Source organism: Ceratotherium simum, chromosome 6 (assembly GCF_057802395.1).
Source record: "Ceratotherium simum simum isolate JZ-2026a chromosome 6, ASM5780239v1, whole genome shotgun sequence".
In the NCBI taxonomy this organism is placed as follows: domain Eukaryota; kingdom Metazoa; phylum Chordata; class Mammalia; order Perissodactyla; family Rhinocerotidae; genus Ceratotherium; species Ceratotherium simum.
In genome coordinates, this window is record NC_141905.1 from 41544292 (window position 1) to 41556857 (window position 12566).

The following is a 12566-nucleotide window of genomic DNA, read 5'->3' on the forward strand; positions in this document are numbered from 1 at the left end:
CAGCTGCCTGGGAAACAGTGAAGAGGAAGCATATTTTGACCGGGAGGAAAAAAGTGAGACTTTGGGCGGAGGCTCTTTGTTCGCTAGGGGATAACTGTGCCGTTTCGACCCTTGCCTTTTGGGAAATGGGGAGAGGGCAATAGAATAGAAATGGGAAAGAGAGCCACAGTTTCCGGTTTTGACAAAAACATTCCATAAAGGGTGCATTTACATAAGTGACTGCTATATTGTTAATTTCTTAAGTCTCCCCAGCCCACCACCCTAGTGGGGATGGGAAACGAGTGAGTCATATCTGAACATTAACATCCCACCCACCTCAAAACAAAGCAAACTTTTGGTGTCTGGATTGAAGTTTCTCTTGCTTTTCCAGGAAAAGGAGGTGGAATTAGCGTGAATGTAGGTGTTGTAGCTACACAGCTGCTGTATCCTTCGTACCTTAAAAAAGAAAAATCACCTTATTCTGCGGTGTTAAAAAGTCTCAGGCAACTGACAGGTTTAAGAACATTAAGCCTCTTGGAATAATTTTCAGATATTTCTAACACAGAATGCTGGGGAGGGGAAAGGGAAAGGCAGAGAGATCGAGGGAGAAAGAGAGACAGAGGAACTGCGACACAGAACATTCAGTATCAGAGGCAGGAAAACTGCAAAGTCATCCTGGAACAGGTCATTTAATGCTGGATTCCACAATCCCCTGGATTACTGTGTGGTTTAACATTCGGGCAGCCATAATATAGCTGCCCTGAGTTTAGAGCCTAAAGGAGTAAAATTTAATAACAATTACATTACATAGAATTATGGACACACAAATTGATCCAGTCGTGTGCCAAGGGTGCTATTCATCTTGGGTACAGACTATCTGGGGCTCATTGTACGGAATTTAAGAGTAATATAAAATTGCCAGAGATTCTAAACAATGTCAGTGATAAGATATTCCCACCCCCAAAATCTTTCACTGATTTAAGTTCTGAACTATCGTTGTAGTTCCTCTTGAGTTTTTTTTTTTCACATCTCCATTGCAATAGAATTCACCTACCATAAAATTCACCCATTTAAAGTGTACAATTCAGGGGCCTTCCTGGTGGAGTAGTAGTTAAGTTCGCATGCTCCGCTTTGGCGGCCCAGGGTTCACAGGTCCGGATCCCAGGCACAGACCTACACACTTTCATCAAGCCATGCTGTGGCGGCGTCCCATATACAAAATAGGGGAAGATTGACATGGATATTAGCTCAGGGACAATATTCCTCAAGCAAAAAGAGGAAGATTGGCAACAGATGTCAGCTCAGGGCCAATCTTCCTCACCAAAACAAATAAAATAAAATAAAAAATAAAGTGTACAATTCAATGGTTTTTAGCGTCTTCACAGAGTTGTGCAGCCATTACCACAATCTAAGTTGAGAACATTTTCATCACGTGTTGAGTTTTAGTAATACATATGTAAGCTTCTAATTAGCACGTTTTTATTACTAATCCTTTAATAGCTTTGCAAACTACATGGGAGTTAATTTGGAGAATTTTTAATTGTACGATTGGCCTCTGACACAACGGAATTTAGTTACACACATTTGTTTTGAAAGTAAGTTCATAATGATCTAGAACTGTTTTAGGGCATTGGACAGTTTTTGCCTCCAACCTTTGTAATTTACATATTTCTACATTTAAACAATGGATTCAAAATAAACAATGATGGATGTAAGCAAATTTTTTTTAGTTACTTTTTTTCCTGGTATGAAATTTTTAGATGAGATTAATAAGATACAAAAATATTTGCAAACTGTGAGAATCAGAAGTGAATAATATCTAATGAAGCACTAAGCTTTAAAAGTGTTCCCTGAAAATCTGTGCATAGAAATTGAGAAGAGTACACAACAACAAAATGTAAGGGAATGAGACATTTACATTTACATTGAAAAAAAAAGAATAAAAATTCAAAGAAGAATGCCAAGAAAAACAATGAAAGATACTGGTCTTACATTGCTAGAAGAAATCAAAAGTCAATGTTTGAATTCCAAGCACTGGACACCCATTTTAAAGCAATGGATCAAGAAAAATGCCAATATTTACTACTATTCAGTCATTTTCTCAGATTTTTTTAATAAGATAAAAAACTTTGAAAGTTTTTACTAAATTATAGAAAAAGTAATTCTGGTAAAGATAACATTTTAATGGAAAATTTTCAATTGTGGAGACATTTGAAAGCTTCTAGAATCAATCTTAAAGACAAAGACATGAAGATATTGCAATTTCTGGGATTTCTTGTTAAATCCTACTTTTATGACTGCCAAATTTATCCTCATGTTTAAGACTTTCTCTATCTCTTTGTATGTCTGTGGCTTTGTGTGAAAGAAACTTTTCTAAGTTAAAATTATTAAAACATGTTGTGTGCTCCGAAGATAGATCGACAAATCTGGCTATACAATCTATTGAATGTGAAGATATGAAGAAGGTCAAATTTGATGAAGTCATTGACAACTTTTTCTAAGTTAACACTCAAAAACAGAAAATATAATGCCATTCATTTCTGTCACAGACCAATATGTAGGTATTTTTCCCAACTTTCCAAAAAGACATTAATATAATTAAAAAGCATTGATGCTTTACTTATTTCCTTAAAATATTTAATTTTTTTAAACCAACTTGCTTATGTATATGAAGTTAAATAAAAGAAAATTTTCTCCATCTGCATTTCTTTTCTGGCCATTATCATTATTCACTTCTTTTTATGATATTACTGAAAATAATTTTGTCATATAGAATGAGGGGTGTTTAAAAAACAACAACAATAAAACAATCTGCTCTGGATCTCAGATATGCAAGATATTTGACCACTACATCGATCATCTTTGAAGATTACTCTTATGTTTGGTTTCTCTTTTTTTTTTAACCTATGTTATCATAAATAAAGATATACTTGTAACTTCCTGCAAATTACTCTGTTAGAACATGGGAGGGCAACATGACTCACATCTGGTACTCACATGTGTCAGATGCTAGGACAGGCAGCTTCTCGTGTGTTGCTTGATTCAATCATCACAACAACCCCATGTGGTAGGTTCTACTATTTTCATTTTACAGATGAGGTTTAGAGAGGTTTAGCAAAGTAAACAAGGTTATGTAGTAACATGTGGTTTTTAACTAGTGGATTTGAATCCAGATCTATCTCCAATGAGTATTGTCCCACAGGTATTTACAGTCTAACTGGGAATTCAGAATACATAAATAAAGATAAAAAGATAAAATAATATAAGTGATATTATGCCAAGTGCCCATAAAGACCTGACCAAGACCTTTACTGGGTCAAGAAAGGGAGCCACCATGAGGGGCTCTTGCAGTTGAAAAGGCTTTGTGGGGAAAGGGTTGAGCAGGGCTTGGAAGGGAGTATTTGGAGACAGAACTATAAAACAGAGGAATATGCATGAGGAAATGTGCAAAGTCGGGTCTGCTCCTGGCCTGTCAGGACCCTAAGTGCTGAATTTAATTGATTTAGAGGGACCTGCTTAAAGAAGAAAGTTCATGTCCTTTTGGTCTACTTGTATAAATGAGACAAAATCCTACCAACCATTTCTAGTCATCTTCAAGTTTGGACTTGGATTTCAGAAGCTAATGCCACTGTGTTCAATGTTAACAAATACTTACAGCATAGAAGCTATAGATAAAGCTTTGTTCTAATTTTTCTTGAAACTTTATTATTTTTAATTACTATATACATGCATATTTACACAAATATACACACACAGATAAATATTTTCACAAAAAGTAGCTATGAATAAAGCATATCAGCACTCTTCTGTACCTTGCTTTTTTACTTAACATATATTGTAGAGAGTTTTGTATCAGCCTCATTTCTTTTAATGGCTCTGTCTTATTTCATTGTAGTCATATGCCATAATTATTTAATCTGAACCCTATTTTTTAACCCTTAGGTGTTTCTTTTGGTTTGCTATTACAAACAATACATCACATAATAACCTTAAAACTGTATCCTTTGCTTACAGGTGAATAAAGCTATAGGATAAATTCCTAGAAGTGGAGTTTCTGGGTTAAATGGTATATGAATTTTTAACTTTTAAAGATAGTGCCAAAATCCCCTTCATAGAGGTTGACAGTGATGGTTTTTCACCTGTCTGGAACCAAATTATATTCTTGTAGAAACAAAAGATTGATCCATTACTGCTTTGTACTGTCTGCTGGGTCCAACAAAGCAGTCTACCATGAAAGCACATTCAATTCATTTCATCACATATTGCTGGGGCCTGTGCTATGTGCAAAGTGAGCACGAAAATGGACTGTGAGGGGAAAATTAGAGACAGCCTGCAAAACACTAGAGAAGAAAAAAATCCTCATTCACCAAAACACCCAGTTTCACACAGGTGGAAAGTGCAGAGAAATCTTGAAAGAAGAGGACTTCTTTGTTCTTTCCAAGGCCCCTCTGAAAGCCTTGAGAAGTCTGGAACAGGCAAGGTCAGTGTCTTGGCTGTCCCAGTCTTCAGACAGGCAGGAGACTCCAACAGAAGTCAGGCTTGAGTAAGTACACTGAGAAAATGAACACAACCAAGGTGATCAGCTAAGAAAAAGTTTGGGTGGCTGGTGATGGAGAGGAGGGAGGAGGCTTTGGAGGGGAACCAGGGAGGAAGAGGCATTGGGCTTCTTTGGGGTCAGAGAGAAAAGCTCATGGGAAGAAGGGCATTTAGAGGCCAGGAAAAGAGAAGTAGGTTATGCAGGAAAAGGTGGGAGGATGGGGTTTCTTGAAAAAAGTTCATTATAGTCCCTTTCTTGTCATTATCTCTCAAGTTTTGTCTGTTGAAAGCCACTTTAATGGGTCCCGACCACCTAGACTCAAGTCTTGTCTGTTTTCTTTCCTTTGTGACACAGGCCAAAGCATCTAGTGTCTTGCCCTCCTCTTCTCACTTCTTTCCTTCTCTGCACAAATGGTTAGTGCAAACCTAGCTTCTGACACATGTGAGTACCAGATGTGACTCATATGGCCACCCAGGCTCTAACTGAGTAATTTGCAGGAAGTCATTACTATATCTTTATTTATGATAAACTTAGTTCTCGTTTGTTAACCAGAATTCTATTTTATTTATTTATTTATTTTTCTGAGGAAGACTGGCCCTGAGCTAACATTTGTGCCCATCTTCCTCTACTTTATATGGGACACTGCCACAGCATGGCTCGACAAGCAGTGTGCGCCTGAGATCTGAACCAGCGAACCCCGGGCCGCCGCAGCAGAGTGCGCGCACTTAACCGCTTGTGCCACCAAGCCGGCCCCTGTTAACCAGAATTCTTATCCCTGCATCCCTTATCCCACCCCAACACACAGGATGCATAATGTAGGGTGACTCGATCATCTGAATGCAGGCTAAGATTTGCTTTGCTGAAAAAAACTGAGTTCTTTCTACTTCCAATTCCTTTATCATGTCCTCCAAGAAAAAATTCTCTTATATATCAAAACCAAGAAGAAAATATAGATGAGATGCCAGATGGAAGCAAAAGTGCAGTAACTTTGTAAATTCGTAGACTGGAAGTTTGGAAAAGATGTTAGGGGTCACTTGTTCTCATACTTCCACAGATACAGGAATCCCCAGACCACTGATCTGTAATGACAAGAAACTCTATTAGATCTCTAACAGAAGTTTGATCAAAACACTAAGAGACAACCAATGTTACTGCAATAAACAAAAACAAACCAAAAAAAAAAAACACTAAGAGACAACAGAAGAGGGAGTAACGGAATGTGCGAATGGAGAATCATGAGGAAACACCCAAAATTATGGTTAAATAAATATTTGATTGGGTTTTGAAGGATGATTATGTATTTGGCATGTGTAAATGGGGAGAGAATTTTAGGAGGTTTTGGTTTCAGGGATTTCTTTGGGGCTCATAGAGAAGTAAATTAGTCTGGAAGCCTAAAATTCCTTCCTCCCTATGGTAGACAGACTTTAAGATACTCCTGGTACTTCTGGTACTCATGCCTTTGTGTAATCCCTTCCCCTTGATTGTGGGCAGGGTCTGTGACTTGCTCCTAATCAATAGAATACTGTAAAGGTGATAGCATGTCACTTCTGCAATTACGTTACATGAGGTATAACACCCATCTTGCTAGCATTGATGAAGCAAAGGCCATGTTGGGGAGGCAAGGAACTGAGGGTGGCCTTTGGCCAACAACTAGACAGAACTAAAGATAGCCTCTGCTGACAGCTAGAAACGGAGGCTCTCAGTCCACAGGTCACAAGGAACTGATTTCTGCTAACAATCATCTGAGTTTAGAACAGATCTTCCCCGGTCAAACCTTGAAATGAGACCACAGCCTGGCCAACATCTTGATTTCAGCCTTATGAGACCCTGAAATGAAGCCATGCCTGAATTCATAACCCACAGAAATTGTGAGATGATAAATGTGTGGTGTTTTAAGTTGCTTAATTCTTGATAATATTGTTATGCAGCAATAGATAACTGATACACTGCCCTTATGCCTTTCCTCTTCCTGTTCCTTTTTTCCTCTTCTTTATCTTCTTTCTTTTGGTACGTCTCCTTTCTTCACTCTCTTCTTTCTCTTCCCTCTTTTGTAGAGAGGAACTAAGCTGACTTTTCTGCCAGGCTTAGTCCAGAGTGCTCTCTCTCCTCTTTTGAAACACAGCACGTAATAACTTTACCATTTATCTTTGTCTAGGATTGAGTGAAAAATGCAATTGTGTGCAAGAGCTTGGATTTTTGGAGTCAGAGATTCTTGGGTTTGAATCCTGACCCCTGGACTTAATAGCTATGTGAATTTGGGCAAGTTATAACCTCTCTCAGTTTCACTTGCAGTAAAATGGGTACAAAAATAATGAACCAGGGTGGAAGCTTTACATTTCAGGGATTTGCTTGTAGTCAAGCTGCTTTTTTTTAAATTTTATTTATTTTTTTTCCCCCCAAAGCCCCAGTAGATAGCTGCACATCCTTCTAGTTGCTGTATGTGGGACGTGGCCTCAGCATGGCTGGAGAAGCGGTGCGTCAGTGCGTGCCCGGGATCCAACCCTGGGCTGCCAGCAGCGGAGCGCGCTCACTTAACCGCTAAGCCACGGGGCCGGCCCAAGCTGCTTCTTCTAAGGGCAACTCTAAATACTGTGCTCTCAACCGAACAGCGGCAGGATCAGTGGCTAATAGTTCTCTCCGGCAATGCCGGCTAGTGTTAACTAGTGTAGATATGAAAGGAGTCCTGATTGTAAAGGGGTCATTCACTCTTATATCATCTGGGAAAAAATACCATTAGACATTAAATTTAAATTTCTGGTTGGTTTTTATAAGAAAATTTGCTTAGATATTTATCCGAGGATGAGGAAGATTTTATTTATTTCATTTAATCTATTGAAATAACGGGAGATTTTAATTTTGCTTTTATTTGACCTTTATAATGCTTTAAATAGAGAATTGACCCCAATTTAGCAGCCTCTGACTGAACACACACCATTCACTTGAAGAGTATTCCTAGTGTCTATTGTGGACAAAATGCATTTAAAAAATTCACGTGTCCTGAAATGAGAAAATATTTTGTAGAGGAAAGTAGCTGAATAAGTTAGGGAAAAAGAAAACCACTCCTTTCATTGCTTAATAAGAGAAAAGAAAATAGAACAGAAGTCAGCTGTGTTCCTTCTCCCAACAAATGCACAGCAGGAGATGAAAGGCCAATTTAAAAGCCAGGTGCCCCGATATGTCCATGTCTGTGCACTAGGACCTGGCAGTCCCTGTTTCTACAGCTTCTGACTAGTGGAGAGAAACCAAGAAATAAAAGATCTGGTAAAGGAAATAAGACAGAAATGAGAGGAAAAGAAGGAAGGGGGCTGGGAGGAACATGTTTTTTGGGAAACTTCATCCTCCCTCCTTTACTCAATCACTCTCAAGGGCTGCATAAGGTGATCCAAGGCCTCCTAGAAACTGAATGGAGTCTACATGCTGGCATTTCTCTTATATAAGATCCCAGGGCTGGCAACAGCAGTTCCTAGGGTCTTAATCTCACAAAGATTAACTTGAGAAGGCAGGCTCAGTAGAGGTAAGTATAGAGAGAAAAGTAAGTGCTAGCTAGACATGGGAAGTACAAAAGGGAGGAAAAAAAGGAATTTACCCAGTAAGAAAAGGTGTAATGAGGTTTGGGAAAAGATGCAAAAGCTAAAGTATAAATAGCAGAGAACTTTTTCTGGTCATTCCTTTGGACTGCAGTTTTGGAACAGGATTGTGGAGGCCCTTTAGCTGCTGGATCACAGGGAACTGGGGAGGTGTCTGTGAGAAGACCAAGGAAAGCTGGGGCAGCACTTGAGGGGGTCGTCTCTGGGCAGTGGCCATCCACCAACTGGTTCAGAGGAATTTCAATAATTTAACATCTGGAATGGCCATCCCGATGCTTCCTGGGCTGAACTTCAACCCTGCCAGTCATTTATCTTCCCAGGAGCCGCCTCAGGTTCTTACTATTGTTTCCTGGGATCAACAGGGCCAATAGCTTAGCCATTGGGCCGAACACTCCTCTTCAGTCTTCTTTTCTAGTTTTGAGCTGCCTGGCAAGAAGTACTGAAATGTTATCACTACATTTCCTTCCAAACAACACACACACACACACACACACACACACACACACACACACTTTAAAGGAAATCCACTGTGTGATGAACCTTGATCAGTCTTTCACAGTTTGACAGTTGACCCACCCATATCAAAATCTCACAAGGACCATCCCAAAATTACAAACTCCAAAAGCAAAAATATACCACATATAAGAAAGGAAAGCAACCAGTACTCTTTTAGGAGCATAGACTCATCATAGACAAGAGCATGGAAGTCATCCAACTCCAGGTAATAGAATCTCTCTACCACCTCCCAAAAGCTCCTCCTTAGTCCTCCATTTGAAACCCTCTATCAGTATGTGAATTTGTGTGTCCCTGACTCCAGTATTGTCACTGGGCTTGGTGCCATGCTGCCGCTACCTTCAGTGCACACAGGAGAGTTGCTTCCACAGAATGCTTGTTATAAGCAGTGAGCTCTGCTACTGCTGCTTTCATCAGACTTCCCAAAAGGAACAACCATCCACATCCTGGATCTCTACAGTGCTTAAGTGGTACTGTGTTCTCTGCAGCCCTCAGGGTCCTAATGTTGCACTGTGTAAGATGCAAGAGAGCATGGAATATCCCTCCCTATCTGTTCCAAAGAGCTCAGACATGGTCTTACTTCCCAGCTCTAGGGACAATCTGCAGGACCAAATCTCTCCATTTGCCCGAAAGCCTCTCTCCATTGGCCTACTCTAACTCTTGCCTTCTCTTCATCTTTTCAGTCCTTTTAAATCCCTTTGCTCCTTCTTCATTCCCAGAGTTTCAGTTGTTCTTATTGTTTGGGTTATCAGATGGGGCCAGGGATTTTCATATTCTGAAGGTGGGACAAGCAGTGGGGAAGAGGCTTTCTCTGTGCTCTGGAAAAGGGCGGAGTACCTGAAAGAAAGCTAACCTTTGGCACTGTTAAAATTAGTCTCCTCCCAGCATACCTCTGAGATGCTGAAAGGATGTCTGTCTCCTTGGCCTGGAATTGCATTACCAAGGCTCCTCTCTGTTTTCACAACCTTAGTACATACCAGGAATCAAAAAGGAAATGAGAAAAAAAAATTGCCCCACTATGCCTTGCACCACTATGTCTTCTAGAATTTTAAGGAAACTATACATTCAGTTTATGTTTACAGAATTTCCCTCCCTCTTCCTCTCCTCACCTCTAGTTCTCCCCAGCAAACTATGGGCAGGAGCCCATGGGGAGGGGGGAGACTTGGCTCAATGAAGAATGTGAGTAGGAATATCGTGTTACTTAAAATCATTCCTCCCAGTGATGACTAAGGCTTTGGTATTAGATTAAGCTTGTCTGCTTCTTTCTTTAAATTATGACATATTTTAAACATATAGAAAATGCTAAAATTATGTAAAAGGTCCCCAGTCCTATGCCCAACACCTAGATATAATGAATGTTTATATTTTGCAGTATTTAATATTATAAATAAAGTTAAAGACATTTCATTCCCCTACTTCTTTATGAAAACCTACATTGAAGTTTTGTGTGACCCCGGTATAGCTTATATAACCTTATTAAACATTTATGAACACATAGCTATACATACTATTGTATATCTAACAATATGTATCTATATAGATAATAAAATATTAGCTATATGTAATATTGGTTTGTGTCTTAAAGTTGTACATTAATGATGTCACACTTTATCAATCTCTAACTTCCTTTCTTTGCTCAACAAACATGTTTTTGAGTTTTATTCATTTTGATGCATACAAAGCTTCAGTAATTTTAATTGCTGTATATTATATATAAATATGCCACAATTTATCCATTAGTTCACGTCAGTCGACATTTAGATTGTTTCAAGTTTTTACTACTACTACTAATGTGTCACTAGTGGCTTTTGCTTTTTGAATCTTACAATCAAGCGAAAGATTTTCTGGGTTAAATTCTAGAAATGAAATTGCTGAGTCATAGGGTATATGCATCTTCAACTTCACTCAATACTGCCAAATTGCTCTTCAAACTGGTTGTGCCAATTTATACTCTCTCATTCTCTCCTAACATTTAGTATTATCAGTCTTTTTTGATAATCAGATGACTGTCAAATTATTGTTATTTTGACATCTGCATTTCCTTGATTACTCAAGAGGTTGAGCATCTTCCACCTGATTATTGATCATTTGGGTGTTCTTGTCTGTGAAATCCCTTTTCACATCTTTTGCCATTTTCTCTATCTTTACTTTCTTTATGAATTTGTAGGAGTTCTTTATATATTCTGGATATTAAATGCGTTGTCTTTTGTCAAACAGCAGTTTGAAGTATCTATGTAATCAAATATCTATGGGATCTTATAATCAGATCGTCCCCTTCAGAATTTGTGCTTTTGGGGTCTTGTTTAAGAAATCTCTCTTTATGTCAATGTCATTAAAATAGTCTGCTGTATTTTTCCTAAACATTTTCAAGTTTGCATTTTATGTTTAGTTCTTTAATGTACCTGGAATTTGTTTTTGTATAGAATGATACTGGAATCCAATTTTATCTTTCTCTAAATGGTTAGACAATTGCTCTGCCACTGTCCATATATATGTGGATCTGTTATGGGGTCTCTATTCTTTTTCACTGGTATTTTTGTCTCACGCCTAAACATGCTATTTCAATTACTCTAGCTTTATAATGAGTTTGGCTTTCCTATAGGACAAAGTCTCCTTTCTTATTTGCCTTGAAAATTAAGTTGTCTATTCTTTACCCTTTCATATGAATTTTAGGATCAGCCTGTCAAAGTTCATGAAAAACTCTGTAGGGATTTCAATTGTAATTGCATTAAGAGTGAAGCTCAATTTAGAGGAGAAATTGATAACATTGTGATGGCATTTCTTACCATTCTTGATCATGCTGTAGTCTCCATTTATTCAGGTCTTTCCATGTGTTCTTTACTGAAGTTGGTGTACTTTTTTCCATAAAGATCTTTTGTTAAATTTATCTCTTGGCATTTTTGTAAGTATTTGTTGATAGTTTATAAGAATATGGTTGATTCTGGTATCATGGTCTTATATTCAGCAACCCTGGATGATCTTATATGTTTTAATTGTTCCAGGATTTTCATGTCCATAATCTTTAGGGCACCACATGTACCTCAAGGTCAAGAGTAATTATAAAGTCATAGTTAAGTCTGAAAATCAGGAAATGACAAATAGACCACCTAGAATTGTTTGTCCTTTTCAATTCTTTTGTCTCTTTTTCTTTTTTTTTTTTTTTAAGATTTTATTTATTTATTTTTTCCCCCCAAAGCCCCAGTAGATAGTTCTATGTCATAGCTGCACATCCTTCTAGTTGCTGTATGTGGGATTCGGCCTCAGGATGGACGGAGAAGTGGTGCCTTGGTGCGCGCCCGGGATCCGAACCCGGGCCACCAGCATCGGAGCGCGTGCACTTAACCACCAAGCCACGGGGCCGGCCCTGTCTCTTTTTCAAATATCTTAGTCTCCTCCCTATTTCCCCTCTGCCCCCACACTGACTAGGACTTCCAGTGACTTGTCTGAAAACAGTTTTAATAGTCAAGCAGTACAACAAGGTTCTGAAGAGAAAACAGCTGTCCTTTCCCACCTATCCAGTTTGGGTAAAATAAAAATTAATGGTTTAATCATTATAACTAGATAAATATTATTCACAGCAGAGCCACACACGACTCTTTTCTTGTATCGCATTTACGTGTCTTGGAGTTTATAATGCATCTATTAACTCCAAAATTCTCTTCTCTATTGTTTGTTTGCTTCTGTTTTTCATGTTAGAGGTTTACCTCACAGGCCTGGCAATCATTGGCTATCGGTTCACCTTTAAGAGGAGGCACTAGAAAGCTGGCTCAGTCTCAGAGTGTATAAGCAGGATTTGCTGACTGATGGGTATTACTTTAGGGTTATCCATTTATGTTACAAATGTCAGTATTTTCTCTTGGCTGGGGTGGTGCTGTGGATGGAATGTTTGTGCCACCCCCCCCTCCCAAATTCATACGTTGAAGCCCTATTGTGATGGCATTTGGAGGTGG